Genomic DNA, 13,367 nt, shown 5'->3' on the forward strand with positions numbered 1-13,367 from the left:
TGAAAAGCTACTGCACAGAGAAGGAAACAATCAACAAAACTAAATTCAATCTATGGAATGGGAGAAGATATTTGCAATGACATTTTAGACAAAGAGTTGGTCTCCAAAATCCATAAAGAATTTATCAAACTCAATGCCCCAAAATCAAATAATCCAGTGAAGAAATGGGCAAAAGACATGGAGACACTTTTCCAAAGAAGACATCCAGATGGCTAACAGACACATGAAAAGATGCTCAACACCACTCATCATCAGGGAAATACAAATCTAAGCCACAATGAGATACCATCTCCCACCTATCAGAATGGCTAAAATTATCAACATAGCCACCAACAGATGTTGGTGAGGATGTGGAGAAAGGGAACACTTTTGCACTGCTGGTGGGAATGCAAACTGGTGCTGTCACTCTGGAAAACAGTATGGAATTTCCCCAAAAAATTAAAAATAGAGCTACCCTATGACCCAGCAATTGCACTAGTAGATATATATCCAAAGGATACAAAAATGCTGATTCTAAGGGGCGCATGCACAACAGTGTTTATAGCAGCACTATCAACAATAGCCAAATTGTGGAAAGAGTCCAAATGTCCACTGAGAGATGAATGGATAAAGAGAAGGTGGTGTACACACACACAAACACACACACACACACACACACACACACACACACACACACACACAGGAATATTACTTGGCAATCAAAAAGAATGAAATATTGCCATTTGCAACAACATGGATGGAACTAGACTGTATTATGCTAAGTGAAATAAGTCAGAGAAACATATATATCATATGATTTCACTCATGTGGAATTTAAGAAACAAAACAGATGAGCATAGGGGAAGGGAAGGAAAAATAAGATAAAAACAGAGAGGAAGGCAAACCAGAAGAAACTCTTAAATACAGAGAACAAATTGAGGGTTGCTGGAGGGGTGTTGGGTGGGGGGATGGGCTAAATGGGCAATGGGCATTAAGTAGGGCACTTGTTGGAATGAGCACTGGGTGTTATATGGAAGTGATGAATCACTAAATTCTACTCCTGAAACCATTATTACACTACATGTTAACTAACTTGGATTTAAATAAAATTAAGAAAAATAAATTCCCAATCCTCACCAAAAGATCGCAAGGCATACATAAAAAACAGAAAAACATGTTCCAATCAAGGGAGCAAAATAAAACTACAAAACTGGCTCTAAATTAATAGAAAACTATTAATTACCTGACAAAGAATTCAAAATAACTATCATAAAGGTGCTCATGAAGGAAGAGGCAAAAATAGATAAGTAACTAAATGATATCCAGTAAACTATGCATGACTTAAATGAAAATCAAAAGAGACAGAGTATGAAAAACAACCAAGTATAAATTGGGAGCTGAAAAGCACAATAACTGAATTTAAAATTACACTAAAGGGCCAGCAACAGACTTGATCAAGCAGAAGAAAGAATTAGACAATTTAATTTTTTTTAATGTTTATTCATTTTTTTTAAATTTTTTTTTCAACATTTATTTATTTTTGGGACAGAGAGAGACAGAGCATGAACGGGGGAGGGGCAGAGAGAGAGGGAGACACAGAATCGGAAACAGGCTCCAGGCTCTGAGCCATCAGCCCAGAGCCCGACGCGGGGCTCGAACTCACGGACCTCGAGATCGTGACCTGGCTGAAGTCGGACGCTTAACCGACTGCGCCACCCAGGCGCCCCTAATGTTTATTCATTTTTGAGAGACAGAGCATGAGCGGGGAAGGGGCAGAGAGAGAGGGAGACACAGAATCTGAAGCAGGCTCCAGGCTCTGAGCTGTCAGCACAGAGCCTGAGGCGCAGCTCGAACTCACAAACTGAGAGATCATGACCTAAGCCGAAGTCAGACGCTCAACCAACCAAGCCACCCAGGGGCCCCAGAATTAGACAATTTAAAGACTCATTAGTTTAAGTTACCCATTGAGAGAAGAAAAAAAAAAACATGTGGAAAAGGACAGAGTCTAAGGGACTTATGAGATACCAACAAGTGGACCAATATACATGTTAAGGAGAGGAGAGTGAAAGGAGGTAGAGAGCTTACATAAAGAACTATTGGTTTATAATTCTCACAATTGTGAAAAGAGACAAATTCAAGAACCTCAGTGAATTCTAGGTAGGATAGATGTCAAGACATTAACACAGTGATGTATTATAATTAATTTATCAAAAAATCACATGTGAACAGAGAATTGTGAAACATCATGAGAAAAGCAATCCAACTTGTGCAAAAGAGCTCCTCTAAGAATATGAATAGTTTCTCAGCAGAACATATATGAGGAAGTGCATAGGATAATATATTCACGTACTTAAAGATCAGAAAATATCAACCAAAAATATTGTAGGGGCTCAATCAGTTAAGCATCCAACTCTTGATTTCAGCTCAGGTTGTGATCTCATACTTCATAAGATCAAGCCAGCATAGAACCTGCTTGGGATTCTCTCTCTTTCTCTGTCCCTCCCCTGCTTGCTCTCTCCCTCTCAAAATAAATACATAAGTAAACTAAGGAAGAAAAAAAAAAAAGAGTCTTCCTGCTTAAAATGCAAAGATTCTAAACAGTAACTAAAACCACATGAAAATATAAAGCTCTCTGGTAAATGTAAGTGTTTACACAAGTAGAGAAAATTGGACTATTGCTGTGAATAGCACAAATTGCTCTTTTTGTGACAATTTTTTAAGGCATAAAAATGATATATCTAAATTATAGAGTATAAAACGAAAGAATTTGGGTTATTGGTGACATAAAGTGGGTGCAGGGGTGGACATTTTAAGTAGTACATTTGTGTACGTATTGACAATATCAGCTTTGAGATGTTTTAAGTATCCCCATGGTAACCAAAAACAAAACAAAACAAAATTATAGAAGACACAAAAAGGAAATAAGAATGGTATGAAAACATATCACTACAAACATCAAAAAGACATAATGGAACACAATAAAAGAGGAAAAGTGGGATGAAATAGGCACAAGAAGTATAGAAAACTATGAAAAAACAGCAGTAATAGCCCTTCCCTTTCAGTAATTACTTTGATGGTAAGTAGATTAAACTCCCCCATTAAAAGGCATAAATTGGCTGAGTGAGTAAAACACAAAATCCAACAACCTCTTGTCTGCAAGAGAGTCACATCAAATCTAAGGACACACATAAGATGCAAGTAAAAGTATTTAAATGAACATTTCATGCAAATGGAGACCAAAAGAGGGCACAGGTGGCCATATTAATATCAGACAATACACATTAAGTGCAAAGAGTGCAGGCACAGAAAAATGGCATTATATGTAGATAAAGAGATGAAATTACTCAGGTACCAGAACAATTATCATTATGTGTGCACCTAACACCAGAGATCCCATATATATGAAGCACAAAAGACAGAACTGAAGCAAGATATAAACAGCATCATGATAGTAGCAAAGGGTAATACTTCGATTTAACTGGATAAAAAGACTACATTCAAGTTCAATAACAAGAGTACTTGAACAATGTTATAGACCAATTACATATAATGGACATAACATAGATCACTCCACCAGGCAAGAGCAGAATACACAATCTTCTCAATCACACATGGAACATTCTCTAGTAGAGACAACCTGTTTGTCTATGAAATAAGTTTAACAAAATAAAGAAGATTAAAATCATACCAGTATCTTTTTTGACCACAATGGAATGGAACTAAAAATGAATACCAGATGGAAAATTGGAAATTCCACAAGTATTTGGAAATTGAACAACACACTCTTGAACAATCAATGGGTCGAAATGAAATTCAAAAAATAACCAGTAAATATCTTGAGGCTAATGAAATGAAACACAATATATTTAAACTCAGGGAATTCAGAGAAAGTGATTCTAAGGAAACAGTGGAGTAGAAAGGCAATCTGAGAAATGGAAGGAAATTTTTTACAAAGCCTCTACAGCATAAAGAATTAACATCTAGAATATAGAAAGAACTCTTGCAACAACAACCAGAAAGCAACTAGCATGATTAAAAAATGGACAAAGGATTGAATGGACATAATCCAAGGAAGATATACAAATAGACAAGCATATGAGAGATGCTCAAAATCCCTATTCATTAGAGAAATACAAATCAAGCAGTGAGGTATCACCTCACACCCGTTCAGATCCCACCATTAAACAACAACAACAACAACAACAACAACAACAAAACCTACACATGTTGGAAAGCAAGACTAGAAATTGGAACCCATATGCACCACTAGAGGAAATGCAAATGGCACAACCACTATGGAAAAGAGAATCATTTTTAAATCATATTTCATATGATCCAGCCCTCCCACTTGAGCGTATATAACCAAAAGAATTCAAAGTACTATCTTCAAGAGATATTTGCAGAAGCAGTTTCATAGCAGCATTATTCAGAAAACCATTAATAAATGAAAACAATAGAAATGTTTGTGAACAAATAAAGAAAATGTAGCATATACATGCACTAGAATAATACCCAGCTTTAAAAAAGAAACACATCTTGTCACTTTATACACATGGTTAAGATGTGATGATATTATGTTAAGTGAAATAAATGAGTCACAGAGAGCTACACTATGATTCATTTAACTGACTAACCTAGTATCGAGAACCTCACAAAAAAGGAAGGATGAAATGATGGGCAGACGAAGGCAGGAAGGCAGGAAGGCAGGAAGGGAGGGAGGAAAGGATGGATGGATGGGTGGGTGGATGGGTGGGTGGAGAGGGAAGAAGGGAGGGAGGAAGGAGGGGAGAGATAGAGAGAAAGAGAGAGAGAAAGCATGCCAGGGGCTTAGAAATGGAGACAAATGTCAAACTGGCTGCTTAAAAGGTATTGGGTCTCAGTTTTGCAAGATGAGAAAACTCCAGATTGACTTTACAATAATGTAAATACACTTAACACTTTAGTAAAAAAATGGTTAAGGGGCACCTGGGTGGCTCAGTCAGTTAAGCATCCGACTTCAACACATGTTATGATCTCACAATTCATGAGTTGGAGCCCCACTTCAGGTGAGCTTGAGCCCCACTTTGGGTGAGCACAAGCCCTGCTTCGGGTTAACCCTGCTTCTCTCTCTGCCCCACATGGGACTCTCTCTCTCTCCCTGTCTGTCTCTGCCCGTTGCTCACTTGTGCTCTCTCTCTCTCTCTCTCAAAAAAAAAAAAAAAAGATTAAAATGGTACATTTCATGGCATATATTTTTTGCCACAATTAAGAATAAATTATGACACCTAAAATTGATAGAGATATGAGTTTTTTAAGTTATTTTTATGAAACAAATGTGGTAAGTCATGTATAAATACTGTATAGGTAGTATTTATACAAACAATACACGTATATTTTTATTGGCAATTGACATGTCTAACCCAAATCCTATTTGAATTAAACCCTACATGGTCTTCAAGTACTGGGTTGAATTGTTATCCAAAATTATAAAACATAGATTAAAAAACAAAAGCACAACTAATTAATGCTGTGGGAACCATCTTTAACAGGAAGCTTTGTTATTGAATTGCAAAACAAGAATAAGAGAAATGTTGGGGCACCTGGGTGGCTCAGTCAGTTGAGTGTCCAACTTCGGCTCAGGTCATGATCTGGTGTTCATGGGTTCGAGCCCGGTGACAGGCTCTGTGCTGACAGCTCAGAGCCTGGAGCTTGCTTTGGATTCTGTCTCCCTCTCTTTCTCTGCCCCTCCCCTGCTCACACTCTTCTCTGTCTCTCAAAAATGAAAAAAATGTTTAAAAAATTTTTTTTAAAGAATAAGAGAAATGTTAAAAAATTCTGAATAAAACCTAGATATTCTAGCTTTCCAGCACCGGTCCCATACATAGCAGCTGCCAAGATGTTGATGCCGGAGAAGAACTGAATTGCCATTTATGAACTCCCTTTCAAGGAGGGAGTGATGGTGGCCAAGAAGGATGTCCACATGCCAGAACACCCTGAGCTGGCAGAGAAGAACATGTCAAACTTCACATCATGAAGGCCATGCAGCCTCTCAAATCATGAGGCTACATAAAGGAACAGTTTGCCTGCAGACATTTCTACTGCCATCTTACCAATGAGGGTACCCAGGATCTCCACGCTTACCTCCACCTGCCCCCTGAAATTATGCCTGCCACACTGCCCCACAGAGGTCCTGAGACAGGGAGGCCATGGCCCAAAGGCCTGGAGGGAAAGTGACCTGCAAGTCTCACACAAGGGGAAGCTGACAGAGATACCAACAGATGAAACGCTGTGCCCCCTGGTGCCAACAAGAAAGCTGGTGCCTGGGCTGGGTCAGCCACTGAATTCCAGTTTACATGCAGATTTGGTTGTGGATGTGGTCAGCCACCTCATTAAAGCTGGAGGTTGTTTTGTGTCGAATAAATCAACAGCCAGAAAAAAAATTTTTTTAAAAACAACACATAGATACTCTATTATAAAAGGACCCTTCTATATAACTCTCATTTTAAACTGAGACTGTGCACTCAAGAAAAGAAGCATTTGAAGAAGTAGCATGTATTATATGACATAAATTGTTCAGAAAATTCATTATAGTCGATCATAACATGCTCTAATAAAAATCTTATGAAAGGGGCAGGCTGGCTGATTCAGTTGGTTAAGCATCTGGCTCTTGATTTTGGTTCAGGTCATGATCTCACCATTCCTGGGATGGAGCCCCATGCTGAGCTCTGTGCTGACAGCATGGAGTCTGCTTGGGATTGTCTCTCTCCTGCTCACTCGCGCTCTCTCTCTCTCTCCCTCTCTCTCTCTGCCTCTTCTGCTTTCTCTGTCTCAAAATAAATACTTAAAAATTTTGTATGATAAATATTTAAATGACATCAGAGAATGTGTTATTAAGAGCTACTCCTATTTTTACACAGAATGGCAAGTCTGTTTATTCGTTCCTTAGAAGCAACAACAATAACAAACATTTCTGAATAAAGAAACACCACGATTATTGCAAAATATGCTGAGAATCACAGCTATATAAAATAAACATTTAGGTATTAATCATACCACAATTCAGATACATTTTAAGGAAAGTGGATGAAAATCCTGATGATTTTTTTTTGTCTCAAGGGAAATTTATACATATGAACAAAACATTTTAATAAATATGGGGATTTTCACTAATGATCAAACTCACTACTTTTAAAACACATGTACATTCAAGCATGTTCTATCAGAACTTGAGAAATTAAAATCACAGCCAAATTTCACAGAAAACTAACCACAAAGTGAAAACATCTAGAACACAGTCATGCGAACTTAATATATACAAGACAAAGTTAGAAAATCATCATTGTTAAGAAATACAGTAACGGGGCGCCTGGGTGGCGCAGTCGGTTAAGCGTCCGACTTCAGCCAGGTCACGATCTCACGGTCCGTGAATTCGAGCCCCGCATCAGGCTCTGGGCTGATGGCTCGGAGCCTGAAGCCTGTTTCCGATTCTGCGTCTCCCTCTCTCTCTGCCCCTCCCCCGTTCATGCTCTGTCTCTCTCTGTCCCAAAAATAAAATAAAAACGTTGAAAAAAAATTAAAAAAAAAAAAAGAAATACAGTAACAATTGACATCTGTTATGGAGCAAAAATGAACTTAAAAAAAAAATGGCTTAGCATAGAGCTCCTCAGAAATATGCACAGATTTCCCCAGACCACTGCCCCCCAAAGCCATAGAAAAGCAGGCAGATCATGCAGGCCCTCACAGACTATGGAAAGCACTTTGGCCCTCACTGTGAATATGATGGAAGACCAGGGGAGCAGAAGGAGAATCCTTAGAAGACATAGGAAGATAGTGAGTGTTGGATAGGACTGTCCTTCTGTGACAGCAGGAGATATGAACTGAAGCTTCTGGAAAATTATTTCAAGTAGTGCTTCTCAATCCACATTTTAAGATTTGGTCTCCTGCTTGACCTTTGGACCTCACCTTGGTCATCTGCTTCATTCATTCCAACCTACCTGGATGTAAGGCTCCATTCTATTCACATCCCAGGATTCCTTCTCTGCTCCATGAGGTGATCAGATAGGGCTTAGACTCATCCTATATTGCAAGCCTCATTTATTTTAAAAATAGTAGTATGAGTTTTGTTGGATTCTTTAGTTTTCAATCCAGTATTGTCCTCATTAGAGAAGAGAGGACGTTGTAGAATTCTAGGAAATAGTTTCCCAAAATACTATTTGATGAAAGAATGGAATAATTTTTATGACAATTATAGGTTCTATAGGTTATATGAAGAATGCCAACAATAATCCTCTTTAAACATTTACTAGTCACTGGATAACATCACAACAATTTTTGTAAGTTAATGCAAAAAATAAAAGAAAATTTTCTTTTTTTTTAAATTTTTTTTTAACGTTTTTTAATTTATTTTTGAGACAGAGAGAGACAGAGCATGAACGGGGGAGGGTCAGAGAGAGGGAGACACAGAATCCGAAACAGGCTCCGGGCTCTGAGCTGTCAGCATAGAGCCCGATGCGGGGCTCGAACTCACAGACCATGAGATCATGACCTGAGCCGAAGTCGGCTGCTTAACCAACTGAGTCACCCAGGCGCCCCTAAAAGAAAATTTTCTAAAACTACACATATTGGGGCACCTGGGTGGTTCAATCGGCGAAACGTCTAACTCCTAATTTCAGCCCAGGTCATGATCCCCCAGTTTGTGAGTTCGAGCCCAGAGTCTGGCTCTACAGTGACAGCACTTCGAATTCTCTCTCTTCCACTCTCTCTGCTCCTCCCCCACTCACATGCTCTGTTTCTCTCTCAAAATAAATAAACTTAAAAAAAAAACCAAATATATTATTTTTCCTCTTTTATGACAGTATTTTGCCAACCAACCAATAAAGGCAAACTAGGTTTCAACCAAGGTTACATGAACTAGAGTTTATCTAACATGACACACAGCTCTATGTACAGAGACTACCTTAAAGCAATGTTCTTTAGTGGCCCGGGCAGGCTGCTCCAAGATGGGACACTTTGGCATGAAGAGGCTTTTGAGCTAAAGGCATTTGACACCCTGTAGGCCCAAGAGAAACTTTTGCCCCTCCTTAACTACAAAGAATCAAAATTTGTTGTTGTTGTGTTTTTTTTCTTCACAGAATAAGTATTACCAGAGATCAATCTTACCTGAGTTACCCACCTGTGTGAAAGGGCAAACATCTAATTACCAAACATCTGCTCTTATTATCACCCTGTGAAGGGCATTTCTCCACCGTGAAGTCCCAGACCTGCCTCCTTAGTTCAGGATGACATGTATACCTCCTTTTGCCTGATTATCTTTGGGATTTCCATGTCTGTGAGGGTATTTTCTACTTACAAAATTTAATTTGATCTTCTCCTGTTAATTTGTCTTATTTCAATTGGATTCTTAGTCCAGCTAGAAGGACCTTAAAGGGGAAAGAAATTCATATGCTCCCTGACACTATCTACACAAAATTGATCTAATGAAGCCAGCATTGATCTTGACGGTTCAGAGGAAACAGTGCACAGGTCATATTGCCCCTAGGCACAGCTGTACCAGCCAAGGAACAGGTAGCCTAGACTCAAGAGATTGGAATGCAACCCCACTAGCTTACATGTTATCAGCACTACCCTACTGACAGAACTACCAGATGCCCCTACTGAAACCTCTAACATAAAGAAGAAAGATATTTCTCTGAATGAAAGACTTTTGAGATGGAATACACCTCTGGGGTACCAGGTGAAGTATGGCCAAAAGTTATTAAGTAACATCTGCTAACATGGCCTCACAGGTCTCCAATCAAGGGCATTCACTTTCTCGGTGATACTAAAACTGACCCAGTCCTTGAGCTCTCTGATCAATAGAAATCAACAATGAAACAAATTGGGAGTTTCATGCAAGCCTTCACTGGGCTGCATGCTTGAGAAGAACACAACACCAAGGAAAGGAAAGTGTCCTCTGGCATACCCCCTAAATTAGAGATCAGGGAATTCATCATGATGTACCCTAGTTTGGTTGTCTTTACCAGTGTTCACAGTAAGCATCCTCCCTCTGAATTCCTGCAACACAAACTACTAAAGAGGCATAGAGTTTTAGGTTGGTTCCCCCCCCCCTTATCCAGGGAGTCAAAAAATGCTGGATTTCATGGTTGAGGAGAGCTGAATCTAGTCTCTGCTCTGTCTCATCAGAATATTGTTGAACCCAATTTTCTCCTTAAAAACCTTAATTTGCAAGCCATTGAGGAGTTCAAGTCTTTGGAGCATTAGCTCCTCCTTCTCCTGGGTGGGTCCACACAAATAGCTTAAATTGGTTTACTGAAAAAGCTCAATGTATGATTTTATGGTTTGCTGCACATGGTAGACAAACTCTCATTTGCTTTGGTTACTATTTTGGCGAGCACAGCGGGAACCTAGTCCCATGTAGATGTTCTATACATGATTCATTGGCCCCTGGCCAGTGGGGGCATCTCAAAGATTTCAGCCAGCAGCTGCCAAGAGTGCTTATTTTGGGGAGAGTATTGACACACTGACCGCTGACCAGACCTTGTTAGTCAATGGCACTATCATTTTTTTCTCTGAGATCTACTATATTTTTTCTTTTCTGTTTATTGCAGATTCACCTTACCCCACAAAATTACACCATTTCTATTATTTCTGATGAGCTAAGGACAATAGAAGTGCTCAATTTCACCTTATTGTAACAAGGCAATGAAAGGCTGAATTCTAACTAGATGTTTTTTATTTTAACATGGGACTCATGGCATGATTTTAACATTCACATGGCTTCAATGAAGACCCCTAGAAATACTCAATTTGTAGACGTATACATCCTCCTCCAGACAGCCATCTATTCACCTAAACAAATTAAATGGGGTATATATTTTGACTGCAACTTAGAAGCTTTTACAGGAAACAGTGACAAGATAGTTACCATGCAAGAAATAAAAAAGGAGCCTTCTGAAATAGTGACAAAAACTGAGCTTAAATGTACCAACCCCAGGGTGTCTGGGTGGCTCAGTCAGTTAAGTGTCTGACTTCAGCGCAGGTTATATAATCTTGCAGTTCGTATGTTCAAGCCCCATAGAGCCGTCGGACTCTATGCTGACAGCTCAGAACCTGGAGCCTGCTTCAGATTCTGTGTCTTCCTCTCTCCCTGCTCCTCCCCTGATCATGTTGTCTCTCTCTCAAAAATAAACATTAAAAAAAATTTTTTTAATCAACCCTTGTAGAAGTATTTCCTACTTCTCAACCATCTTTTTATACTTGAAATGGGATGCCAGAAAATGAGGTATTAAAATCAAATCCTCTGTCAGAAAACAATAATTCTTGTCCCCTCAAAGGTCATTCTGGATGGACTAAGAATCAAATTGACATGACAGAGATTAACAGGAGAAAATAAAATTTAATAGGTAGACATACAAGGAATTCACATAGATGGGGACATTCCAAAGATTGTCAGGCAAGATGAGGTACAAATATCATCCTGAACTAAGGAAAATGGTGTAGGTGCCTAAACTCCTAAGGAAATGAATGGACTTCACAGGACAGTAAGAGCAGCTATTAGGTAATTAGATGTTTGCCCTGACTTACAGATGGGTCACTGAGATACACTTTGCCTCTGTTAATAATTGTTCTTCTGGGAAAGACTTCCAATTTCAGATTCTTCCGTGTGGTTAAAGGAGGGAGAAGTTTTCCTCTTGAGGCTGCAGTTTCAGGTATTTTCAGCTGAAATTATCCACAGGCCAAACTGGCACATTATGGGGGTGGGGTGGGAACGTCTGTCCAAATCCCCTTCCGTTCCGTCATCTGAAACTTCCTTGGGAGTTTCACGTATTAAAAGTTGACCAGGTTTCATGTCACTGATCCAGCATTTTAGTCCAGTTTATGATGAATAGCATTTAAGTCTAATATCCACAAAGATGTTTCACTAAAACATTTTTTACTATAATCACCCTCATTTTTACCAAACATAGCCAAATTTCATTGCAAAAAAAGTTTAGTTTAGGAGAAAAACACTTGGCCTGGTTATTTACATAAGTGCAGCAAGAATAGAGGTTTGACTTAAAGACTCTTTTTTCCCCCTATTTAACAGAATTTAATATATTGCTACATTTGCAAAATAGGAGAAAATTGGAATATCACTAGACTTTTAACAGTGAAACTTTTTGCCAAAAGAAAGTGGAACAACATATTTAGGTCACATCCTCACCAACATCTGTTGTTGCCTGAGTTGTTAATGTTAGCCATTCTGACAGGTGTAAAGTGGTATCTCATTGTGGTTTTGATTTGTATTTCCCTGAGGATGAGTGATGTTGAACATTTTTTCATGTGTTGGTTGCCCATCTGGTTGTCTTCTTTGGAGAAGTGTCTGTTCATGTCTTTTGCCCATTTCTTCACTGGATTATTTGTTTTTTGGGTGTTTAGTTTGATAAGTTCTTTATAGATTTTGCATACTAACCCTTTATCTGATGTCATTGGCAAATATCTTCTCCCATTTCATTGGTTGCCTTTTAATTCTGCTGATGGTTTCCTTTGCTGTGCCAAAGCTGTTTATTTTGATGAAGTCTCATTTTTGCTTTTGTTTCCCTTGCTTCTGGAGACATGCTGAATAAGAAGTTGCTGCGGTGACTTAAAGACTCTTTAAAACCAGTTGTGCCAGGGCTTTTCACAATGAATCTCTAGATTTAATTTTTAATAGCATTTCAAGCCCAGAAGCCAAGCCAAATACTTGCCATTAGACTTTGGCTACAATACCTATAGTTGAAGTCCCCAAATGTCCTGAGGTTCCTGCACCTGTTAAGAAATGATCTTCTTGGGGTGCCTGGGTGGCGCAGTCGGTTAAGCGTCCAACTTCAACCAGGTCACGATCTCGCGGTCTGTGAGTTCAAGCCCCGCGTCAGGCTCTGGGCTGATGGCTCAGAGCCTGGAGCCTGTTTCCGATTCTGTGTCTCCCTCTCTCTCTGCCCCTCCCCCGTTCATGCTCTGTCTCTCTCTGTCCCAAAAATAAATAAACGTTGAAAAAAAAAAAAAGAAAAAAGAAATGATCTTCTTGGGGCACCTGGGCGGCTCAGTTGGTTGAGCATCCGACTTCAGCTCAAGTCACAATCTCACAGTTCGTGAGTTCGAGCCCCTGCATTGGGCTCTGTGCTGACAACTCAGAGCCTGGAGCCTGCTTCAGATTCTGTGTCTCCCTCTCTCTCTCTCTGCCCCATCCCCACTCATGCTCTGTCTCTCTGTCTTAAAAATAAATAAAACATTTTAAAAAATTAAAGAAAAAAAGAAATTATCTTCTTGGGGAGCCTCGGTGGCTCAGTCGGTTAAGCATCTGACTTCAACTCAGGTCATAATCTCATGGCTCGTGAGTTCGAGCCTCGCATCAGGCTCTGTGCTGACAGCTCGGAACCTGGACCTTGCTT

At 39.4% G+C, this 13,367-nt stretch overlaps 1 pseudogene; it reads left to right on the plus strand.

Annotated features, from left to right (window-relative positions):
* Positions 1-5,854: 5,854 nt before the first annotated feature.
* Positions 5,855-6,351, plus strand: LOC101088967 (annotated as a pseudogene).
* Positions 6,352-13,367: the final 7,016 nt, after the last annotated feature.

This window comes from Felis catus, chromosome E2 (assembly GCF_018350175.1).
Source record: "Felis catus isolate Fca126 chromosome E2, F.catus_Fca126_mat1.0, whole genome shotgun sequence".
In the NCBI taxonomy this organism is placed as follows: Eukaryota; Metazoa; Chordata; class Mammalia; order Carnivora; family Felidae; genus Felis; species Felis catus.